Source organism: Diceros bicornis, chromosome 8, assembly GCF_020826845.1.
Source record: "Diceros bicornis minor isolate mBicDic1 chromosome 8, mDicBic1.mat.cur, whole genome shotgun sequence".
Lineage (NCBI taxonomy): Eukaryota > Metazoa > Chordata > Mammalia > Perissodactyla > Rhinocerotidae > Diceros > Diceros bicornis.
In genome coordinates, this window is record NC_080747.1 from 51,170,025 (window position 1) to 51,185,160 (window position 15,136).

Genomic DNA, 15,136 nt, shown 5'->3' on the forward strand with positions numbered 1-15,136 from the left:
GCTGAAACAAATTACTGCAAATTTAGTCATACAAAAATATTAGTTATGTAGTTTGGATGTATGAAATGGGTTCCACTGGAGTAAAATCAAAGTTTCAGCAGGGCTATATTCCTTTCTCGAGGCTCTATGGGAGAATTGATTCCTCATCCTTTTCAGAATCTAGAGGCCACACACGTTCCTTGGCTTGCTACCCTCTTTCTCCGTCTTCAAGATGAGCAACAGCAGGTCAAGTACTTTTGATACCATATCACTCTGACCTCCTCTTCTGCCTCCTTTTTCTATTTTTAAGAACCTTGTGATAACATTGGATCCACCCAGATAATCCAGGACAATTTCCCTATTTAAGGTCAGCTGATTAGCGACCTTAATTCTCTCTGAAAACTTATTCCCTTTTGCATGTAACCTAACATATTCACGGGTTCTGGGAATTAGGACATAGACATCATGGTGGGGAGTACTACTCTTCTTACCACATTTCATCCTCTTTTTTGCCTAGACTATTACTTTAGCATAAAATTTTCTTAATCTAATCCTCCAAAATTTAGTATAAGAAAATTTGGAACTTCATCTCTGAATCTTAGGATTTGGAAGATTTTGGGGGAAAAATTCAATTTTTAAGACACTTCTGAATCTTTGTGTTAAACTGAGTGTGTGGCATTGCTGCTGGTAATGAGTATAAAATGAAGAAGGTGCTGTATTGAGGGAACATGGGCACTGCTGGTAATGAGTATAAAATGAACTAGATAATGTGTCAAGGGAACAAAAGAGAAAAAAAATGGAAGTTCCTGACCTCAATGAGAATGTCCATAGTATAGGTTCTTTCTTCATAGTTGTGATGCTCAGCATAATTATCAACTCACAGTTTAAGGAAATTAGATATTATAGTAACACTGCGTTCGTTAGATGTATACATTATGTATATGTGTGAGGGAGGATTACATTCAATTAAAAAAATGTTCATTTAGAGCTTACTCTGTTTAAAGCTTGCTAACAATTTCAAAGGATGCCAAGATGACAACACACAGCCACTGCTCTGCCCTCCAGAGGGAAGACAGACAGAGACAAAGCAAAGGAATCCCAATGGAGCAGGGGAGGAGATCGGTTGCTCTACAAAGGTAACACTTCTTAGAAGAGTAAAATATATGACAATGCTTTCTGCCTTTAATCTCCCCAAGTCTCCCACAGGAAAAGAAATAGAAGAACTCCTGCATGAATAGTTTAGACTCTTATCAGCTGGTTCATCTTGGTGTTGGTTCCTTTCTTATCTTGTATTCCCGTTCTATTAGCCAGGATCATCCTTGGTATTGGGATTAAGGTCCCACATTAGTTTTTTTGAGTTTTGAGATGAGACTTTAACCCTTAAATTCTAGTCTTCATAATTGTTCTCCTTGCCATTCATAGCTTGTCTGCAGAAATATTACCCCCTAGAGCATTGTCTACTATTTGACCTCTCAGTTCAGATATTTGACTGCTAAGTTTTCTCTATTTTTTGTTACGGACCTCTCCTGATTGTATGACTTAGTCTGATGAGATTGTTTTCATTCCTGTGTATCCACCACTTCTGCTGGCAAAGCCCTGGTTCTGACTGGGAATATTTCTAGTACATTATGTTTGTTTCTTTTCTCTACACAATGTAACTTTTCATATTAACAGGATTCCCTTGTACCAAGTATTCACATAGCACATTTAACATTACTGCGGAAGATGAAAATTTGTTAGTAGAAGCAAAGAATTCTAGCTTCACACTTACTGCCTTTTCTCCCTATAGCATCCTCTTCCAAATTTAGTTATTGTATTATTCAGGTTGCTCCAGAGAAACAGAACTAATAGAAGATATCTTTACCTATATCTATCGATCTATTATAGGAATTGGCTCCGTAGATTATGGAGGTAGAGAAGTCCCAGGATCTGCCATCTGTAAACTGGAAAACTAAGAAAGTAGATGGTGTAATTCAGTCCAAGTCCAAATGTCACTGACTAGGTGCCTCGAGAAACTCAAAGGTTGGTTTGGAAGCAATTAACTGTTTTTCCAAGTTGTTTCTTTTCCTTTTGTATGTTAAGGAAAGGTAACCACCAGCCATCCTGAAACTGATCAAGCCTCACCACAAGAGCTAGGCCCATGACCTTTGCCTTATTTATTTATTTATTTTTTGTGAGGAAGATCAGCCCTGAGCTAACATCTGCCAATCCTCCTCTTTCTGCTGAAGAAGACTGGCCCTGGGTTAACATCCATGCCCATCTTCCTCCACTTTTTATGGGACGCTGCCACAGCATGGCTTGACAAGCAACGCGTTGGTGTGCGCCTGGGATCCGAACTGGTGAACCCTGGGCCACCGCAGCGGAGTTCACGCACTTAACCGCTTGCACCACAGGGCTGGCCCCACCTTTGCCTTATTTTTAATGCCAAGATCTCTCCAGGAGGAATTTAGGCCTCATTAGGTGGAAGCAGGCTCTCCAACTGAGCCTGTGCAAGTGAATACCTGCCTCTCTCTTTTGAATATTCATTACCAAACCAAACCAAAGTTCCTGCTTTCCTTTGTTCAGGGAGGCCATGACTTTGGAAATAATTCCTGATGGCCTCCTATTTGCTGCAAATACACTTAACCTTGTGAGACAACTTCCACTGTTGTAGAGTCTTATTTATCTCACCAGGAGGCGAGCCCACTTGGTTCCGTAACATAAAAACCTGAGAACCAGGGGAGCCACTGGTGCAAGTCTGAGTCCAAAGGCTCAAGAATTGGGTGGCAGATGGCATAAGTCCTAATCTGAGTTTAATGGCCTGAGAACCAGAAATGAAGATCAAGATCTCAGCTCAAGCAGAGAGAGGCTTCACTTTTCCTCTGCCTTTTTGTTCTATTTAGACTCTCATTGGATTAGTTGATCCCCACTTATATTGCTGAGAGTGATATTCTTTTCTCAGTCGACTGATTCAAATGTTAACCTCTTCCAGAGACACCCTCAGAGACACACGCAGAAATAATGTTTCACCAGCTCTCTGAGCATCCCTTAGCCCAAATTGGCACATAAAATTAACCATCACAGTTATACATGTTAGATTTATTCTTGAGTTTTTTAAATCATAGGGTTAATAAAATCTGTGCAAGACGCTATGCGAAAGAGACTGAAACTCATTGCAAGATATTCACAGACCCCATTTCCTTCTGAGCTACTGTTATGTTTCTTTCCTTACCTTTTTATCAAAACTCCTGAAACGAATTGTCATTATTCACTGAATCCAATGTTTCCTTTCCCATTCTGTCTTGAACCCATTTCCATTGGAGTTTGAAACCCATCACTCCTCTGAAACTTATCATACTTCTTACCATAATCATCAACCATTGCCATCTTCCTAGGTCTAAAGACCAATTTTCAGATCTTATCTTATTTCACCTATGAGCAACATTTGATATAATCAATCCCTACTTCTTCCTTGACACATTTTTCTTCATCTGACTTTTATTTTATTTGGTGAGGAATATTAGCCCTGAGCTAACATCTGTTGCCAATCCCTCTCTTTTTGCTGAGGAAGATTGGCCGTAGGCTAACATCGTGGTCATCTTCCTCCACTTTATATGTGGGATGTTTGCCACAGCATGGCCTGACAAGCAGTGCGTATGTCCATGCTCAGGATCAGAACCTGTGAACCGCCAGACGCACAAGCTTAACCACTACACCACCGGGCCGGCCTCTCATCTGACTTTTAAAGCACAGTACAATCTTGGTTCCATAATACTTCAGTGGCTGCTTTTTCTCTTTTGTCTTTTGATAATTTTTCCTCTGTTCCCTGAACTCAAAGCATTGGGATTTTTCTAACCTCATTTGTTCTATTTATATTATTTGTAGGCCAACAACTTCAATATTAATATTTCTATGCTAGACCTTTCTCCTGAATTCAAAGAGAGTCCCATATGAATGTGTAATAGATATTTTAAACTTAATACACAAAAACAAAATTGAGTTCTTTATCTTTGCCCTAGATTCCTCCTGTTTCAGTCTTTCTCATTTCGGTTAATGGCAAATTTTTCTTGAAAATTACCTAAACCAAAAGAACTTGGAGCCATTCTTGATTCTTTTCTTTTTCTCTCACACCACATCTAATGCTTCACTGAATCTTGTTGGACATATCTCATCATTTCTATTGCTATTATCCCAATCTAAGTTACAATCTTCTCTTGTCTGGATTACTGAATATCCTCTTAACTGATTTTACCACTTCCGCCCTTGTCCTTCCATCTATTTTTAATATAGCATTTAAAAGTAGAGTCATATTTTTCCTGATAAAAAGTAAGTCATATTTTTGTCACTCCTTTCTTCGAAACCCTTCAATGGCTTTTTATCACATTAAGAGTAAAAGCCGGGGCTGGCCTGGTGGCATAGTGGTTAAGTTCATGTGCTCTGTTTTGGCAGCCCGGGGTTTGCAGATTCAGATCCCAGGCACGGACCTACGTACCGCTTATCATGCCATGCTGTGGCAGGCGTCCCACATATAAAGTAGAGGAGGATGGGCACAGATGTTAGCCCAGGGCCAATATTCTTCAGCAAAAAAAGGGGGATTGGCAACAGATATTGGCTCAGGGCTAATCTTCCTCACCAACAACAGCAACAGCAAAAAGAGTAAAAGCCAAAATCCTAATAATGGTTTACAAGGTCTTACAGGATCTGGGTCCAGTTCATCCCCTGTACTCTCCCCTCACTCACTCTGTTCCAGCTACAATGACTTCCTGCTGCTTTTTCAAACCCCTGAGTTTCTCCCTTCTCAGAACCTTTCCATTTGCTCTTTTCTCTTCCTAGGATTCCCTGGTGCCTTCCACAAATACCAACAAGGCTTTTGGTTCACAGACTGGCCCCATACACTGAGGGCAAAAAGAGATTAAATAAGGAGGCAGACCGCTCCAGACTGGTGGGAGGCATGTTTAATAAGCAAGGGAACTTACATATGAGGTTTGTTTTGGGCGGCCACAAGACAAGTAGATCTCCACACCCACCCATCAGAATCTTAAAAGTTTGTATTGAGGCCTTAACTGGGTTCAGTCATATATACTGTCCAGATGGTCTCAACAACACATTGTTCTCTCTACTGCATCCTTAAAAATGGCTCTGGCTGTGGTAACAGTAGGCAGAACATACATTCAAAGGGCATGGGAGGGATGAGGAGCCTCCCGTTGCCCAAGTCCAGCTAGAGGGTCAACCGGCAGTCACGTCCTTTCAATGACCTCCTCCAAGAAAGGCTCTTTCCATCATGTTTGCTCTTTATGAGCCTTTATATCCAAGAAAAAAGGGATGAAATTTATACTTAACTTACTTAAAGTTTTAAAAACCTCTCATTATCTTATAATGTCATTTTCTCTAACATACTATAAATCTGTGGCTTTAGTAAACTGTATTTTTTACCATCTCTCATTTCTTACTTTTTGTGTTTTGTGTGATAAATAGAAGAAGTGGACTTGCATAGTGATGACCAACATGGATGCTGAGGTAAGAATCCTGGATTTGACTCCTTGATCTCTGCTACTTAATAGTTGTGATATCTTGGACAGGATATTTTTGCTCTCTGTACTTCGATTTCCTCATCTGAAAAATAAAGAAAATAACACAACTACCTCATAAGGTTATTGAAAGAAGTAAATGAGATAAAACACGTAAATAACTTAGAACAATGTCTGGCAGTTAAGTAGGCGTTAAGCATGGGTCTATATCCACCAACAATTTTGACTGACTGGAGGAATCACATTCATGTGTCCAATTTGGATTATAACTCAGATTGAGTCATTTTATATCTAAGTGACCCCAGGCTGATTTCTTAAATTCTGTGAGCCTCATTTTTCACATTCAAAAGTGGAGGTAGCATTACCCTCCCTGCTTACTTACTGAAGTGGTTATAAGCAACAATTTTGTGAGAAAGCTTTGAATTCCTGTGATTACCCTTTGCTATTAAATCAATCATCAATTCTACTTTCATAGATGTATATTTTATTACTTTCATAAGAAAAAAAGTGACTACTGTGAAGCCTAGATATACTATTTTCAGTAACATTGATCACTCTTATCAAATGCAATATTGAGTGTGCAAAGCTTTGTTGAGTACCACACAGATGTAAAGACATAAAGATGTAAAGACATAGCAGTCTTTGACCTCAAGGAATCTACAATCTAATTGGATTGGTGAGACAAATGTACAGTAAAGGAACAAAAATGCAAGGTACAAATGATAAGTACCAATCGGGATGTAGCTTTCAGCATTTGCAGGAAAGAAACATATTTTATTCATTGGATACTAAATTCAGTGACTGGCATGATTTATCCTTCAATATTTAGATGAATGAATAAAAGAAAAAATAACTGAATAGATTTGGAAACTATAAATATTGAAGCAATTCAAGGAGAGAGGGATCATTTCTCCTTTGATTTTCTGGAAAGTTTTATGTTTGACATTCATTTTGATCTACACTGTAAAAGATAGGATTTATATTGGTTGAAAATAAATTATCAGAAGGAGGAAAAGTGTGAGCCAAAGAAGAGGAGTAGGAAAGAATAGAGTTTATTAAGAAGTAAAGCAGATGGGGGCCGGCCTGGTGGCGTGGTGGTTATGTTCACGCGCTCCACTTCAGCGGCCCGGGGTTCACAGGTTTGGATCCCGGGCATGGACTCATGCACCACTTGTCAAGCCATGCTGTGGCAGCATCCTATATAAAGTAGAGGAAAATGGGCACAAATGTTAGCCCAGGGCCAATCTTCCTCAGCAAAAAGAAGAGGATTCGCAACAGATGTTAGCTCAGGGCTGATCTTCCTCACAAAAAAAAAAAAAGAAGAAATTAGCAGATGAAATGGAGAGGTAGTGATTAAAAAAGAAAAAAGAAGAGCGATGGTATCAGAAGACTGTGTTTTTATCTTTGTTCTGCAAATTGGGTCAATTCGATCAAGTGGTTTGAACTCTAAGCTCAGTACATGAAGTTGGCAAGCAGTGGTTGAGGATTCCTAGTTCATGCAGCTAACGTGCATGGTGAGTAAAATATTATGTAAAAGGGATTATGAACTGTGAAGCTCAAAACAATTTTAATATTAACAAAAAGTAAATTCCCTCTTAAAGTAAATATATAGAATCCTTACATAAAAATGAAAAGATAGATTTGGACCTGATTTAATCAGTTTAGATTATGAATACTTCAGGAAATTATGTTTTTTAGTGAAATATGACTAAACTATTTTTGTTATTGTTGTTGTTTAATAATAATTAATCTAACTAAAGATTCGGGAAGATTTGAGTGAGGTAAAATAATCCTTGCAATAATCCTAGTGTTAGATGATGAATAGTTGTGGTATTATTAGGCATGATGAATTTGTGAACTGTGGAAAGAATAAAAGTACATAATATTTTAATACTACTTTGGACATAAGGGTAGAGGAAACTGAATATTATTAGACAACGGTAATTTGTTTATGAATGACTGAGAAACTAAGCAAGACTAGGGTGAAGATATTTTGAGATCCAGGGAAAAATGTCAAGTGAGATGATTTAGTTGCTTTAGAAAATTTAGGTCAAGATGACAGTTAACTTCAAAGGTAATAATAAACAGTGCCTAAAGCAAGTAAAGGTCAGACTTAATAGAAAGACATCCCAATAAAATACTGAGAGTGTTGGTCAAAATGTAATTTTAGGCTGACGTTCACCTAGAAGAAACTGTACTCATCCGGCTGTGTTTTCCTCATCATGACCCTTGCTACATTTCTCCTTGAGAAATTGCTCTTTTCTCCCTGATCATGGCAGTGTCAGATCCATTTTCTGTATTTCTTGTGATGCCCTTTACATTTTGTCACAGATCCTAGGAACAAAACTGATAAGTATTAATTACAGAAATTCAGGTTTTTTGGAGTAGTTCTGTTTTATTGCTACCAAGAGAAATAGCAACGAAGGATCAAAAGCATCCAGGATACAATTGAATGAATCAAATCAATTCAATACATCACAGAGTAAAATCAACAGCCCAAGGCTCTTTGACAATTAACACACAAGCTTTAAAATTACAATTCACACCATGATCAAGCAAAGCATATTGTATAATCAATCAAGTGTTCCAATATGATTATCAAAATACACATCATGTCCTAAGCAAGTACAAGGTTTATCCACATTAAATGTGGCCATCTCACATGATTACTTGTCTTTCCTTTTTAAAAAAAATTTACTCCCACATTTGTTTTTCAAGTCGACAATATAGATTTCAAATGTGGAAACATTTTTTTGTGTGCTAAAAAAACAAAAACAAATCAACAACAGTGACAGTAACAAAAACTTCAAATCTTTATAAATTTCAAGTGCTTATAAAATCAAAAACCCAGGTCTTTTTGGATTTCTGTTTATTGCTGCTGTTTTCTTCACAGAGTCATATGCAAGGTCAAATTCCTAAATGTTCTCGATTGAAATCTTGACATTATTATGAAGGCTTAAACTGCAGTTTTCACAGAGAATTATTGCTCTAAATTCTGAGGGCATTAATAGAACAGACGGGAAATTGAGTCTTTAGGCAAAAGAGAAAAAATCAGGTGCCTTTTTTCCCTTATAATTGGAAACTTAATAATGATGATGATAATTACAAAATGATGGTGATTTAAATACTCATTTGAGCTAGAACTTACAAGAATAATACCTTGCAAAAATACTTTTATAATGGTAATTTTAAATTATGTAAATCAAGGATCATAAAACTTCTTAAAGTGATTTTTTAAATTTAATAACCTATTTAGTTCATTCAATAAAAATAAGATAGTTTACATTCAATACACAAGATTTTGAAAAGAATATGAACATTTTACTTTTTGCTATAGGTTGTTCCCCAGAAAGCAAGTCAGACAAAGATTACTGTACAAAAAGACATCCTGGGGGTTGTTCTTGGGCTCCACAGCACAAGAAAAAGAAAAGAGAAGGAAGCAGGACTGGGCAAGGGGAGTCAGGCTGCAACGCATTCGCAAAGAAGGCTTCAGGAAATCCAGTGGATCTGAAGCTGGGATGGCCTCCCAGAGTTTTCCCTAGTTGAGCTAAGGAGTGGGACCTTTTTATCCTGAGTCAAATAATCATTGAATGTAGGCTTTTCTGAAAAGAGGGGATGACTTTTAGCAACGTGGCTCTCTTCTGCCAAGGCCACGTGAAGAGGGACTGAGAGTAGGGTGCTGTCTGCTGGCAACATTGACAGCAGCTGGGAGTGTGTCTTTATCATGAAGGGGAATCCAGAGGCACATTCACTAGAGTCCACCTCTTGACTACTGTGATGCACATTTTTATGTAAGTTCTGGGAGCAGCTCCTCCCAGCAGATTCTGGGGCCCTCTTTCCCTTGGGGAACTGATAGGAGAAAGTTCGTGGGATGAACTACAGTTCTGCTGCTGCAACTAGTCTTGGGACCACAACTGATATCCATTGTTTCCCTCCTTTTCATCACATTCAAGACTCTCCTCACTCTCAGTTAGGACTTATAGATTTAGAGGTGTGCCTGGTGGCAGGAAGCCGGCCTTCACCAGGGAGAGATCTGAGCATCTGGTCATTATGCTCCTTTTAGGCTGCTGCTGCTTCTGCATTTTTCCTTTTAGTGTCAAAATTGTTCAAGAGAGTAACCAAAATAGAACCCATTATGTAATGGCAGGACTATCTCCTTCTGATGATTGGAGTCAATTACCCCAGCCAGGTTGGTGACTTCTTCTCTTGTCTGCTGGTTCCTTGGCATAAGGAATCTGAAGCCTATAGATAATGGAACTTTTGCTGTACCCTCCTTTGAGATCCAGGGCCTCTAAATTCACAAGACACAGATTTGCAGGATCCACTTCTGATTTTAACCCTGGATTCTTGGATCCAGTTATTCTACTTGTTAGGACACTATTTTTTTTTTCCTGCTTATGTACTGAGTCCTGGAGAATGGTGCTGCAGCCTCACAAAGTACTGCTTGTGAGTGGGTGCTGCCTCTGTGCCTTCAATAGGCTGCTCCATCATTCCATCAGGCCAGCAGCTTCTGAGTCATACAAATTGCAAATCTGCCCAGTAGATCCCATGATCTTGAACCATTCATTCTTCGCTTTGTTAGTCCCTTGGTCTAACACGACATTATGTGGGCTCCCGTGCAAATGGGTCAAAAACTCTATAAATCCTTGGATAATGGCGTTGATTGAGCTTTTGTGACCAGAAAAGGCAAAGCCATACATAGAATATGTGTATATTCGTGTCAAAATTTCTTGCTGCTACTGTTGAAGAGCAAGGGATCCAACGTAGTTAACTTGCCATTGAGTAGCTGTTGATGTCTTCAAGTGATGCTGCAACATCAGGGACATGGCGTTGGTCTCTATTTCTGGCAGGCTGGACATTTGGCAACAGCAGTAGCTATATTAGCCTTGTTAAATGGATCCTATGCTGTTTGGCCTATGCATAATGTCAATCCAGCCATCACGTCTACTCCTTTAAGGCTCAGATTAGCAGGGTCCACTCCTGCTGTCACCCTTGGATTCTTGGGCACAGGTATTTTACTTTTAGTGACAGGTAGAATGCCCAGTGACACATGCGGGGTGAAGTCAAATGTCTGAGTGATTTAAACTACCTGGTTGTTTATTCTGGCTTCCCTGGTAGATGCTCTTTGGTGGTGCAATACAAAGATCTTCACACATTTTCCCACTTTCATGTGTGTATCTACATACTTCTGGCCGTTTTCTCCCAGGGCCCGTGACCAGCTAGCCAAGCCACTTTTTCCACCGCTCATGAGTCTATTATGTTCTAATTTTGTCCACTGTTCTTCCCTCACAAAAGGAATGGCCAAATGACTGTCCAGAATTCTACGCTTCAAGAGACTTTTCTCTTACCACCGGCTTCGAGGACCACACTTGACTAAGCTGTAGTGCAGCCACCATTAGTTTGTAGTTTGCACTCACATCCTGAGCTGATCCATTTGTGAACTAGGCTTGGGCTTTTCCTTTATCTGTTAACTAGCCACAGGTGCTAATGGAGGCAGAGGTGCTGGTGCAAAAGTGGCAAATAATATGGGTGTCTGAGCTACCTGCTCATGCAGCTTGCTTGTGCCCTCTAGCCTTGCCCATGCTCAATCTAGATGTACCACTTCCATTCTAAGACAGACGACTATAGAACTTCTTGACTTTATGACTTGGATCTAAAATAGATCAGCGTTAGGTGGTCAATTCTAGCCTCAAGTCTCATGGTCACGCGTTACCTCAGGGTCTGTGTCTCCACCTCTATCAGAGTCCAATAGCACATCAATTCCTGTTTTTCAAAAGGAATAAAATTCTCCACTAAATGTGGCATGGCCTTCCTCCAGAACCCTAGAGTTTGCCCTTGTGATTCACCCATCAATACCTGCCTTAAACCCCACCTGGTGGTTTTCCCCTCTCTTGATACTTGTAATTATAAGAGCTGCTTGCATCACAGCCCAGACCTGCCACTTAGTACTTTCCTGCTATGGGCCCCCTCAAAGCTGAAAGCCTTTTGTGTTATCCAGTTTATGGTTTGGACAGTATTGCCAGATGTGGAATAATGTACTCTCAGAGTCTTAAGAGAGATATTCTGTAGTGAGCTTCCTTTTTTGTGGATAGGGTACTTTGTCAGGGATATCCCGGCATGTCCCAGACCGCTGAACCTCTAAGAATTTTTCAGATATTTCAGGCTCCTAAATACTCAGGATGTCTATCTACCACCACCTGGGGCACAAGTGTCTTTCTAAGACCTCTAATGTGCTAGCCATTTTTTGCTCATCGGGTCCAATTAGCGTGATGACATTGATAGAGTGAATCATTGTCCTGTTTTGTAGGATATCTAGGCTGTCCAAGTCTCTTTGGGTTCAATTATTACAGAACATGGGAGACATAACATAATTCTGGGACATCCAAGTGAGTATAAACAGTCTCTGATCCTTTTTTTGTTTGATAGGAAAATGAAGACACACACACACACACACACACACGCACGATGGCCTCACCCCATGCATCAGAGAACATGTTAATCTGCTCTGGTAGACACACTATATCTATCACAGCAGATACAATTGTATGAGGTTGCCGTAGGTCACTGTTATCCTCCAAAATCCATCTTGTTTTTACAGGTGTTAGATTGCTGAACCAAATAGTGGGAACCGCCACTCCTGCATCCTTTAGGTTTTCAAGAGTGACAACAAATTCTGCTATTCCCTCTGGGATGCAATATTGTTGTGATTTACTGTACTGGGTGGAGGCTGTTTTAGAGGCTTCCAGGTGGCTTTCTTACCACAATTGACTTTCCTTCATAGGCCAAGAAACAAAAATAGGGATTTTGCCAACTCCTAGACAGATCTGCTCCAGTTCTATATTTGGGGAACAGGAAAATTAACAGAGAATGAGTCCATGGACCCACTATGAACTAGACCTGGGTCACGACTCTATTTATTATCTGATCCCCGTGAATCTCCACTCTAAGAGAGGACCTAGTACGATGCTTTTAGTCCTCAGATATCAGTCAATTCAAATCGTATGTCCACAAATCTCAGAAATATTTGAGTATTCCCTTTTCCTAGTGTGTGGTTACCCAAATAAATGGCCATGGGTCCATTTGAGGAAGGGCTAATGAATACATTAGTATATATACTCCTCGTGATGTTGCATCTTCCACTAGAGGACCTAGATTCTCATTCAGCCAATGGGCTTTACATCCATTGGCATAGGTCTGGAAACTAGGCAAGAGATCATACTTTTTTAAATTGATGTGCCTGCCCTTAGCTTTCTGGTCAGCCATCTTTTATTTCTTTTAAATGTACAGATACAGTAGTAGCCTTATTGACTTCCCATCCATTGTGTGCCTAAGCATATCTTGTTTTATCAACCATCTCCATATCTCTCTGTGGGTCAGTGCCCCTCAACCCAACTGCCACCATGTCTTTGTCACTCATTTGCAGTAATCGCATCCCAGCATCTGATGACTAAGCAGCATCACCCAGTCTCATACAGTGCAGTTCTGTAAACAGCTCCTACTGTCAGCCATGCCCAAATGGAAAGAGCCACCATTGAATTTAGGAAGGATGATGGCATCCTCTTACTAGCATATTATTAAATGCTCTGGTAAGTGTTGCATTATGTGGGTCCTCATCTGATGGGTTTTCCAGCCTTGTGTAGTATATCCACTCTTGCAAGCCCAGTTCTCTGACCCTTTTAGTCCTTTCTTCCACTATCTGCCTTGGCAATTTTGGCATTATTATATCACCTAGTATGAACCATAGCTTTTCAGCATGCTTCCAGTGACCATTTTAGCAGTATGGTTGCACTATCTTCCAGATCCTTACCAGAGTGCTATATTATATATATCCCAATTTCTCTTATCCAGCCTATGTTTTATCACCCTTGACCCTCAAAATATAGCCCCATGTATGTTCTCCCAGCTTGGGCCAGTGCATGCTGATTATATCCTACAGGTCCTTTGAACTATAGTTGCCTTCTTTCCTTATCAAACTCAGCACATCCACAATCACCCACAGTATATTGTGACTTAACTCTAGTTATTGTCCTCGTGGCCAAAAGTGGATCCTGGGAGAACTTCGTGTTGTCTTGCAGAGGAGAGGCCTCTTTATCATCTCCAACAAGTTGGGGAAGGCAAAAGTTCTAAAGAGGGAAGGTTGGGCCACTTCTGTATACTCAAAGGATTCAAGGGGACTTGAGGATTCAAAATTTGGGAGTGCATCAATCCAGATGTCTCTATCTAATTTGGCAAGGTCACGTTCTTTCTCCACCTGGGCCCTGATCTTAGCATAAAGGACCTGCCAAAATCTTTGTGGCTTTAATACCTTTATGCTTAAGTCCTGGATCTTGTCTACAGTTTTACATGCCCTCCTACAGCACAAAATGAAGAACTTTGTCTATATTACTAAGAAGGCCTTCTGAATTTCCTACTTAGTGTTTGTCAATTCATGACTCTCAGGCTTTAGTTATTCTATTCCAAAGCATCAATTGAGCTTAGCAACAGCAACCCAATTCCACTATTCTTTTAATTACTATATCAACCATATTTCCCAAGCTCCTGATGCATCATGCCACATAGTACATACCTTTCTATTGGCAGCCCATCCCAGTTTACCACAGATAAAAGATTTAACAATTGAACTGATGACTTGTGCTAGAGGCCATCTGTATTCCACTTATAATCAATAATGGAGTTCCTATTGCCACCTAGGTGGCAGATGATACAGCTTCAAAATTCTGTCTGAGTCTGTACTGGTTTGGGTCACTTTCAGAACCAGCTGTTGTAGATTGGATTCCACTATAAACAAACTCTGAGACAGAGATTAGCAAGAAGGAATCACAACCTATGTAAAGGAAAGAAATGAAGTATAACTGAAAATAGGGAGAAGTTGAGCTGTGATACAGTCTCAACGAAGACTTCAGCTGATCCTATAGGGACTCGGACTCTAGGATGATCCTTCAGATCTGTCCTGAGTTGCAATGAGGTCTTTACATCCTGTGTTGACCATTCATTGGAGACAAGATCCTTAGAAAGGAAATGAATTTAGGTGATGTGGCTCTCATCAGCCACGATAATTGCAAAGAGGGTTATCAACTAACACTATTTGCCAGCAGCACTCCCAGCAGCAGGGGTAATTGGTCTCTGAGACCTGAAGGGAGATTTGCAAACCACATCCCAAAGCAAATCTATAGTTCAAACTCCCAATGCCACTACACTCTTTAATTAGAATTAATCACATGTTGGAATCATCAGAGTTAATCAAGTTTCTTTCTTTCTTTGTTTTCACTTCATCAAAGTCCATTCACTCCTCAACGTACTAAATGTGGTTTCTGCCCCAAATATTTGCCCTGACCTATTTCTGCATAGAGTGGTTGAAATGATTAAATAAAGTTGTGTGGTGAAAACCACATTGAAATTTTGAAATATATGTACAGAGATATATTATTGCTCTTTACCTCTAACCAGATCTGTTCATATTCTTTGCTTTACTTGATTTTTCTCTTATAAAGCGTTTGATGCCTAATCTAGTAAAAAGCAGGCCTTGTCCATACAATTTTAGTTAGTTTGAAAGGGCGTTTGATGACTTAGAATTAATTCTCTCTTCTTCCAAGTGGACTCTAAGAACTATAAATACAATCAACATTATTTTCTTTTCATTCTGATAATAC